This window comes from Silurus meridionalis, chromosome 9, assembly GCF_014805685.1.
Source record: "Silurus meridionalis isolate SWU-2019-XX chromosome 9, ASM1480568v1, whole genome shotgun sequence".
Classification (NCBI taxonomy): domain Eukaryota; kingdom Metazoa; phylum Chordata; class Actinopteri; order Siluriformes; family Siluridae; genus Silurus; species Silurus meridionalis.
This window is the reverse complement of record NC_060892.1, coordinates 23,198,492-23,209,294: the sequence shown is the minus strand read 5'-3', so window position 1 is coordinate 23,209,294 and position 10,803 is coordinate 23,198,492. Positions and strand designations below refer to the sequence as shown.

Genomic DNA, 10,803 nt, shown 5'->3' with positions numbered 1-10,803 from the left:
TCAGAGTAGAGCCAACCGATCCTAGCCAACCCACCTGATTTATTCAAATCTACCTACAATTTTGAAATGTGAGAGGAAACTGAAAAAAAAAACATTTGGGCAGACCATGCACAGAAACTCTACCCAGACAGTAACCTGGTCTCCACAATTCAAATTGTGGAACAATTTGCAAAGGGGGCCAGATCGGGCTATCTGCTGCAATGCTAGCCCGATCTGGCCCCCTTTGCAAATTGTTCCACAATTTGAATTGTAGCTTGCAGTATGTCAAAAGCATGGTAAAATACCACGTCACATTGATTTTATTAGTCTACTTTATATTTGCATCTATAATTGCAAGCTTATGTCTCCTTTACTTTCCTAGATACATAGGTCTGCACTTACTCAAAAGGGGGTGTATCATAAAATGATGCCTTTCTGTTGGGATAATTTGTTAATGCATCTTACAATCTTGTGCATCTTGTCCTATTTTTTTATTCGTTTTATGACACATTTTTTATTTAAATTATAATATTATTTAATGAGCTAGCAATAAAAATTATTTAGATCAAATCTATAATTGATTGGTTATGGAATTTATAGTGTGTTTAACCGTACATTAATAATCAGTAAATATCCTGATATTCTATTTATTTTGCACATAAGATAAGGTTTTAGCACTACTTTAACATCATTCCTGCTCCAGTAAATATGGAGCAGGTTTAATAGTGTGAAGAACAGGGTCAGACATCTTGTCCTATATCGAAAAGGATCCTCCGTTCTCTCTGCTTACCATCATTCAGAGAGAGAGGAAGGGAGATAGACATAGGTGGGGGGTTGCAACTCTAAAATGGTCACGTGGGATCCTCCTCTAAGTACGTGATTATGTCAGAGGGACACCATCAATGCATTCACAGCAGACTGGAGCAGCAGACCCCCTCCCACACACGTGCATGCGGGTGCATTTTGCCATCACATAGAGGCAGCAGAGGAATGGAAGAAGGAGAACAGTCTTACCCTCTTTTCACCACTCCTGTGTATAATGATTCTCCATGGGAGGTGCTTTGAGGAAAGGCACAGAGTGTGTCTTTTGTTGCTGTTTTCCTGGCTTTTAGTGTGATGAACTAGCTACCGCCTTCCACACAAGCATCAGCTGGACTCACCTCCAATCCTTTGCAGGTACGTGTAATGGAAATTGAAGCCATTGTTTGGCCTGTTTCTTTAACACATCCATTTTATCTTTCAGAGAATTTCTAGCATGGAAATGCTGCACTAATAAATTATTGTGGGAGACATAAAAGCAGATCAGCAGCCCGGGAAAAATGACAGATAGAATTTGACAGATGGAAGTACGGATTTGCATCATGAACGCAATATGGAAAACAAAGAACTATTTAAGGGGACATTGGGAAATTTCATCTTTGATTTTGTAGAGGGATTTACATGAAACAATGACATTAAAGAGGATTACAGCCCAACATCAACATCTGTTATCTGGTACGTCCCTCCCATGTCTTTTTTTTTTATATTGCTCAGCATTATGGTGCCTGACAGTGACATTCTCACTGACATTTTTGTCTATACTAAATAGACACCAAGCTGACATATATTAACATATATTAACCACAGCACTGTAGCTTGACAGTCCTCTAGCACTGTAGCATCTAAAGCAAATCCTAGCCTTAGCCTTTGGTCATAGCTTAAGAGAATAACCCTGTTTAAATATTCATGTATACTCTCACTGATTCACCAGAAAAATTAAATGTTGCTTGCATTGCAGTGTGAGCAAATAATGTGCTGCACAATACTAAGAATTTGTACATGTTTGAGCACTGAAGTCTGAAATATTCTCAGCTATTCTGCAAAGGACTGATACATAACTCTGGCCACCACCCAGTACTCACAGCTTTACTGGTAGAAGCCGATAATGTGGAGAAGGTGAAAAATAGTCAGATTACTCTTAGCTTTGTTTTTTAATAAGCATTCATCTTTCTTCATCATGTCCCCTTCACTTTAACATCTAACTATTTAATAAAGAAGGGTGAAACAAATGGGGCAATGCATAAAAATAATACCATATTACATTTAAATTTGACATGATTTGTTACAAGCTATATTACTACTTAAACAACAACAAAAACTGTTTAGACCTACAGAAAAAAGTGAAATATATATATATCTTTTTTTTTTTTTTTCTATTAATTTTATTTTTATATAGCCAAAAACATACATTTAATAAATTATATTATATTATATTATATTATATTATATTATATTATATTATATTATATTATATTATATTATATTATAATTATCTGAAAAAATAATCCTATGGGAAGAGCTACAAGGTGGTAGTGGTGTTTTTGTTATTGTTGCTGGGTTGGTATTACTTTTGGGCAATTGACTAATATGCTACAACCCCACATAAACAATGAATCACTGTCTGTCTCATTATGTGATTATGTTCCTTGCTCTTTTTTTTAGTTCAATTGCTTTTTTTTGTCTTAGAATTAAAAATTTCTTTAATTTAAATATCCTCTATATTATCAAGTCTATCTTATATCTTAACATAAGATAGGTCTATTCTTAACAACACTTAATTAGGAACACCTGTAGGTCTAGACAATCATGCAATTATGTAGTTAACTAATTGTGTGGCAGCAATACAATGCATTAGTCAATCAGAATGGAAAAATGTGATTCATGAACAACAAAACAGTGTTTTTATTTGGCAACGGTTCAATAAAGAAAATCACCCAGATAGTGATAGTTCCAAAGATTAAAATGGAGTTAATCAAGCTGAAGAAAGGCTACAGTAATTTAGATAACCACCCTATACAATAGCTGTAAGCAGAACGGCATCTCCGAATGCAAAACAGATCAAACTTTGATGCAGATGGACTTTAACAGCAATAGTCTCATTACAGAAAACTAAGGTAACAGTGGCCCAGTTGCTAGACAACTTTTGGTAAATGACATATAATTATGGCCATAATTGACAGACAATCTTATATTAGTGTTTTCAACACCTTATGGAATCTATTGACTCTGAACCGAATTGCCACTGTTTTAGACCAATCCAGGCCAAACTATAATAAGCCTAATACATTGCCCCATGATTGTACATCAATTACCTGATCATGACCTGATTAGTGGTTACTAAAAAGTACTTTAAAATGAATTGATTTTTTATAATTAGAAAATAAAACAAAATGGTATTACTTATTAAGAGACAGTGGTGAAGCTGAATAATTTCTATGCCTAGCAATGCATAGCAACAGGAAATGCTGTAGACTAATGTAAGCTACTTTAAAATGTTAAATGATTTGAGTTAAACATTGGTGGACCATTAGGGCCAGCAAGGCCTTCTTCGCTGGCCTAAACACTCTAATCATCAGAATCACTAACTTACATTTTAATATTTTTTCCATGAATATGTGTTAAATTATTTCCAATAGTCTCTTCATTTCCCCTTTCAGTTGCACTGCTTGTAGGAGTGTCAGTTTATGTTGGAGTTTCTATCCAATCAGATTTCAGCAAACACGTTCGTGTTGCCAGGGTCAAAGGAATCTGCCTTCAAACCAATCAGATTTCAAACTGGTTCCTTCACAAATCTAACAGCCTACCAGAGTGCGGTTTTAATGTATGAATAGATGACAAATATTATAGCTGAATCAAATACTGTAATCAAGAAAATGGTCCAGAATTTGTATAACTCAATACTTTTACCTATATCCAAGTGGGTGCAACATTCTTTGAAAACAAAACTGATTCTGCTGAAATTAAACAGTGTTGAAATACTGACAATGCACTTATACTTTAGGGATTTTTGTTCCCCCTTTATGGCCAAATGGGACATATGGACACCTAATCATCACACTCATATGTAGCACTCCCTGAAACTGCTGCCACAGTTCTAAGTTCCAGTTGAAGAACCAGCTGAATGAAACTTAATGACAGACATTAACAAGATGTGCAGAGAACTTTTTGGATAGTATTAAAACATTGAGCGAAAGCATATGTCTGCTTATTGTAGTTAAACTGTGATTGAAATGCTGTGTAGAGTGGTTGTGGTCTGAAAGTGGTCCTTTCTGATCTATAAAGTGACTTCAGTTTAGTCAATCACTGCATCAGTGAGAAATTGCAGAGAAAGAGTCTTTTTTGCACAGTTCAGCAGACATAATAGAAAAAATATAGCTCTGGAGCCAAACCTGTGACTCTGCCATAAGGTCAAATTACGAACATAGATTTGATCTTAGCTTCATCACCTTCTACTTCACAACCACTGTTAGATTCACTGTGATCCATTTGCTAGTGATAGGGTGTCATATATATCCATTAATGGGTGTTAGATAGACTTGAGCATGTCCCTTTGGGGTTTTACTGTAAGTGCGTGATCTTATATGAAGTTCCAAAACTTCCCAGTAACATCAGAGTCTGATATTCTTCCTCAGACATTTGTCTCGCACCCACTTTTGTACATCACTTTGTTTCCCACTCGTGTGACCTGACATCTCTATTTCATATTTTTAATTGCCAGCTCTCTAAGTTTTCAGATCAGTGCTCAATCATTTTATCACATCTAGAATTGTTTGGCACTGTGAATTTGCACAAATGCTCTCTAATCTCCATAGTGTATTGTAACAAAGTCTATATTGTCATTGATTTTGTTCCACTTATGTAAAGTGTGCAAGATTATAAAGTATTTTTTGGGAATCCAACAAAAACAAGTGAAACCAAACCAAAAACATGCATTAAACAGAAATTCAACAGCATTCCAGAAGCTCAATTCAAGTGCAGCTTCACGGTCACTCATACAATTATACACACAGTCCCACTCACTGACAGAGAGAGAAAGAGAAAGAAAACAGCATGTTAAATAAGCATTTACAAATGAGAGGCAGGTGTGCCAATGAAATTAATTTCCTTCCCCACACTACTGCTGCAGACTCCCAGTAAACCATTACCTCACCTGCCACATTTCAGCTTATGTGATATGACTTTATCATATAAATGAATTGATTGTTTGTTACTTTGGCCGAAACCTTTGCAACCAAAACAGAATGTAGCATCCTGGGCTTTTCGGTAACTCCCAATTTTCTATAGCACTTTATTCGTTGAAATATTGTGTGCATGCTGTCCCATATGCTTTCCTCGCTCTCTTCTTGTTGGCCATATTTTAAAGATCATCAATTTTTTTTTCACCTTGTAATGTTAGTGAGAGTGTAGATGCTAATTTTAGGAAAGGTTTGCTTTTTCAACAGTTTGCTCCTGTTGCTGTAGCTGGGAGGTGCGACCAATGATTAACACATTTCTCAGCTTTTGGTGTGCTTCCAGTGCACTTAAAGTGAGTGTGGTGAAATCTAAAAGCAAAGCAAAGATTGTTTATAAAAAGATTTTCTACCATTGCAATTGCTTGGTTGGCTTATATAGATGCAGAGGTGGGAAGTAACGGAGTACAAATACTTTGTTACTGTTACTTTTACTCATTACATTTTTACACAAATATCTGTACTTTTTACTTCTTACATTTTCAAAACAGGCTCGTTACTTTAGTTTTAATCTATTGATTTGGTAAAATATAAAATTTTTCTTTTCACTGCGTGCCGATTTCAGCCGAACAACCGATTTCCTGTTACTGCGTGTCTTTTTCAATCCGCTGGTGTATAAAGTCCTGACTCTCACTATTTATGAAGATAAGAATGAGCAGGCAGAAGCAGTAAGAAGTTTGGGGTTAACATGGATGAGACAGAGGGAGTCAGTGATGTAAACATGACTGAGAACAGACACATTCATGATGATCATCTTTTCTCTGCTTGTGTTCTATATGTGGATCTTTAGCCTGGACACATTCATTAGGTAACAACATTTTTAATTAGTTTTGTATTAATATATATATATTTGGCTGTCAAAATTAAAATTATTGTAAACGGCACTAGATGTTATTAACACGATATCAATTCAGCGCGCATTTCTGTTTTTACCATTTTTATAAAAATATAAATACATAAATAAATAACTAAATATAAAAGAGGCGAAATTAAAACCTCCAGAAAAACATACACTTATTCACAACGTCCCTTCTTTACTTAGATATACAATAAATAAATAAACTTCACCGAAAATAATTTTAATCAGTAAACTTTTGTTTTATTTTTGCACAAAGTCTCAAATCAAACACCAAATCCGCCATGTTTTACACAATTAACCCTCTAGGTGGCGTTTTGTGGGTTTTTCCCTCATAATGGTGACACGAACATAAATTACTGTCTTTATTGATCGTACAGATAAAAACAATACATCATTCAAATCTGTAAAATGTCTATGATTATATATAAAAGCTTCTTAACTTGCAGAGGTGCATTTTCTCCGGTATCACCTCATTAGCTGTCCGTGTGAAAACATAGCAAAGGCTCTTAATGATGTCCACACATCTCTGCACTGTTATAGCCTTTATATTTAACCTCCTAAGACCTGAGCTTTGGTTTGGCTTGCATTTTAGATTTCTTCCAGTTATTTGGGGTTAGGAAGAACCAATAATTATAATAACCATATATTTTCTTTGAACATGAAGCTCTTCTTGGAAAAAAATAATGTCACTTATGTGGACACTCGGTCTGTATCTACAGAAAACAATAAAGACACCATTGTGCACAATGTCATTGTGCCCAGGTCGTAGGAGGTTAATCACTGTACATATGCGTATATATATATATATATATATATATATATATATATATATATATATATATATATATACTGTATATATCACATGCTGTACATATGATACATATTCATCTGCACTATTTGCACGATTGCTACTTTTTGCACTTTTGGTCGATGCCAAACTGCATTTCGTTTCTGTGTACCTGAACTATGCAATGACAATGTTGTATCAATCTATCTATCTATCTATCTATCTATCTATCTATCTATCTATCTATCTATCTATCTATCTATCTATCTATCTATCTATCTATCTATCTATTTATCTATCTATCCTGTCTGTCTGTCTGTCTGTCTGTCTGTCTGTCAAATATTAATATGATGTGAGGTCCAGTTAACAGCTAAAACGGGTAGAAGTAATAACTACTTTTTACTTAAGTACATGTCAGAGCCAAGACTTCTTTACTTTCACTTAAGTAAAAAGGTATAATCAGTACTTCAACTTTTACCCGAGTATTTTTAAACATGAGTATCTGTACTTCTACTTAAGTAATGGATGTGTGTACTTTTGCCACCTCTGTATGGATGCAATGGACCTGGTTAGAATCAGTGCCAGGATCTTGTTGACCGAACAAAGAAATGCTTAAAACTACCAGCATTTGAAAAACTTTAAAGGTTTGGATGTGATTTCTTCTCTAAAGTGAGCCAAGACTCACAATTTTTTTATCTAACCTAACAGATGGACAGCTTCAAATGGGAAAAGACAACCATAATATGGAGGTGAATTTATAAAGCGGTTTAAAAACCTAAGCTCCATTTGTGACAGGAACAGATGTCTTCTTATAGCTAGAATTTCTTTTCAAATGGTCATAGTTGTGTATAATTAATTCAGATTTATAGGAATTCTGTTAAAACTCTTCCAACATTGGGCAACACAGTGGTTGAAACATTTTAGATAGGTAAAAGCTGATGAGATTTTTATAACTAGCTATTGCCACTAAATTTAAACAAATAATCAGATAACCTCACAAAAACATTGCTCATCGGCGGTTTAATTAATTATAAAATTAATTATTTATTAAAAATTATACATTATTTGTTTGTTTGTTTATAGATAGATAGATAGATAGATAGATAGATAGATAGATAGATAGATAGATAGATAGATAGATAGTGCGTGCAAATAGTGCAGATAAATATGTGGCATATTTTCAGCATGTGATATATATGTAAGCATATGTACAGTAAATAAATATAAAGGCTATAGCAGTACACATGTATGTGAACTGTTGGGCAGAATGTACAGTAAGGATATAAAAATATAAATATAAAGATATATAATAAAAAAATTATAATATGAATAATAATACAAATAGTGTAAAGTAAGTAATAAAGATATACTATGTAATATGTACATTGTATGTATAATTGTACAGAGGTTATATACAGTGTTTTTATAGTGATCTAGCGGTGTAGTGTAGAGTTCAGTAGTGTGATGGTGGATTCATTTATGATATTCTGTGTATTTGACAAAATCATGTTATTGATTAGGAACAGATATATTGTACTATGCACCTTCTATAGACAACGAGCACCTTGTTTACCCTAAAGTCTTATTAATGCCTAAATGTGACATAGTACAGATGCAGTTTGCCTGTTGCAGTCGAGGAGCAGGTAATAATATGCTGCTCTTGATACTGTAAAAATTACCTTGATGACCTCTGAAAAAGCTCTAATCATTTTCTGTCTGAAATTTAGATGTATGCCCTTAAACATAGAAAATGCTCTGCTTTTTGCAGCCATCCTCTACTCAATTGAGTCTACTTCATAGTTTTTGTGGGGCACTGCAATGCACAGCTTTCATGAGCCAGTGCTCTGAGGGTGGTAAGGATATCTGTCAGTTAGAGCAAAACTATGTGCTTTAATTTAATTGAGCCATGTTTCAGTTTATTGTTTGTATTGAGGGAACTTCAGGCATTCAATTTTAAATGCAAGAAAAGTTCTCAAATGAGTTCATATTGTTCCTAATTATTGCTAAGCTATTCAGCTTGTACATTTGTCTATTTAATTGGCTATTTAGTGTTTAAATAGTGACCAAAATAGATCTTACAACAAAACACAGTGGTGGAAATCACATCACAAACACTTTCACCATGTATAAAACTTAGGACTCTATATGTCTATGAATACACTATATGTCTATATGTGAATAAATAAAATATATTCCAGTTATTTCACAGGCAGCAACATGCAAATATGGTTACTCAGAGGTCCAACCATGCTGATGCCATTTATTACGTAGCATCACACTGTCCTTTTGCCTTGCTCTTATCTCCAGATGTGAGATGACTCACATCTGAAAAAATTATTCTAGAATTTTGTATGTTTTCAAGCTTCACATGTCTCAAGCTTGGCTTTTTTCTTCAGGATTTAATGAATTTCTGCCACTTGCAAATTAAACAAGAATGTAATCATTGTAAAGCACAGCATATAAACAGATGGCATGCCAGGCAGAATGGTAGTACATCTTTGGTTTTGTTTCAGAAAAAAAAAAAAAACGTTTGTTGAGGCCCTAGGATGCTGAAACTTACATTAAAGAGTCAAAGTCGGGGCAACTAAACCCATAAGGGATTTGATCTACATCCGACAAAATTACATAAACGGTGATAAGCTTTGTATGTCCCTATGTACAATATCTGGGTGTTTTTATGTTTTTATTCAATGCTTTAATGAATTGAATGCCAATAAAAACCCTTTACATTCTGCAATTCTTTCCTCATTTTCTCCCCAATTTGGTAACCTGCCATTACTTAGCTAGTTCTCCCCATCCCATTTAAAACAGTAATGATTCTGTAATGGAAATCACTGCATGGGCTCATTAACACCCTCGAGAAGTCATTGTGAACACAGTTTGCCATGTCATCCACAAATGCTGGTTAAATCTCTATCATGCATAGAAGAAGGCATGCATGAACATGATTCAAAAATGCTGCCATTTCCAACCAAGTGGAAAACTTTTCAATTTTCAGACGGATTGAAATACAGTAATACCCCATTTATCGCAGTGGTTAGGTTCCAAAAACACCACCCCAAAAATTCTATTTTATGTATACAGTACTGTACTGTATTAACATTTTACTTCATTTTATGATCAATAGTTATATTTTTATTAAAAATGTAATCATTGTAAAGCACAGCATATAAACAGATGGCATGCCAGGCAGAATGGTAGTACATCTTTGGTTTTGTTTCAGAAAAAAAAAAAAAACGTTTGTTGAGGCCCTAGGATGCTGAAACTTACATTAAAGAGTCAAAGTCGGGGCAACTAAACCCATAAGGGATTTGATCTACATCCGACAAAATTACATAAACGGTGATAAGCTTTGTATGTCCCTATGTACAATATCTGGGTGTTTTTATGTTTTTATTCAATGCTTTAATGAATTGAATGCCAATAAAAACCCTTTACATTCTGCAATTCTTTCCTCATTTTCTCCCCAATTTGGTAACCTGCCATTACTTAGCTAGTTCTCCCCATCCCATTTAAAACAGTAATGATTCTGTAATGGAAATCACTGCATGGGCTCATTAACACCCTCGAGAAGTCATTGTGAACACAGTTTGCCATGTCATCCACAAATGCTGGTTAAATCTCTATCATGCATAGAAGAAGGCATGCATGAACATGATTAAAAATGCTGCCATTTCCAACCAAGTGGAAAACTTTTCAATTTTCAGACGGATTGAAATACAGTAATACCCCATTTATCGCAGTGGTTAGGTTCCAAAAACACCACCCCAAAAATTCTATTTTATGTATACAGTACTGTACTGTATTAACATTTTACTTCATTTTATGATCAATAGTTATATTTTTATTAAAAAATGTCATTATTTTAACATAAAACTCCATAAAAACAATTGCCTATAAGGTTTTTGGTCTATCGTGCTCTCCGTGAGAGACCGGAAAAATCAGCGAAACAAATTAGTTATATGGCAAATGCAATTCTGCGATAAACCGGGGGCGCAAGATTCGAACAGTGGTAACTACTGTATTTCTTTCTTTTCGAAAACCATGGACACTATGTCCTTTCGAACTAAAGAGGAAAGGGACCTGGCTTGTTATCAGAAATCGGTTTCATCTCTGAGAGCCCATCAAAA

The 10,803-nt window shown here is 34.5% G+C and overlaps 1 protein-coding gene across 2 annotated transcripts in view; it reads left to right on the top strand.

Annotated features, from left to right (window-relative positions):
• Window positions 1-892: 892 nt before the first annotated feature.
• Window positions 893-10,803, top strand: part of b3galt2 (UDP-Gal:betaGlcNAc beta 1,3-galactosyltransferase, polypeptide 2) — a 17,132-nt gene continuing 7,221 nt past the window's right edge. Inside the window, exons 1-2 of one of the 2 annotated variants that reach the window (XM_046856907.1) lie at window positions 893-1,155; window positions 1,223-1,473. The gene's annotated coding sequence lies outside the window, so the exon portion shown is untranslated. The remainder of the gene's footprint in view (window positions 1,156-1,222; window positions 1,474-10,803) is intronic. The other variant, XM_046856906.1, reaches the window with a different exon arrangement.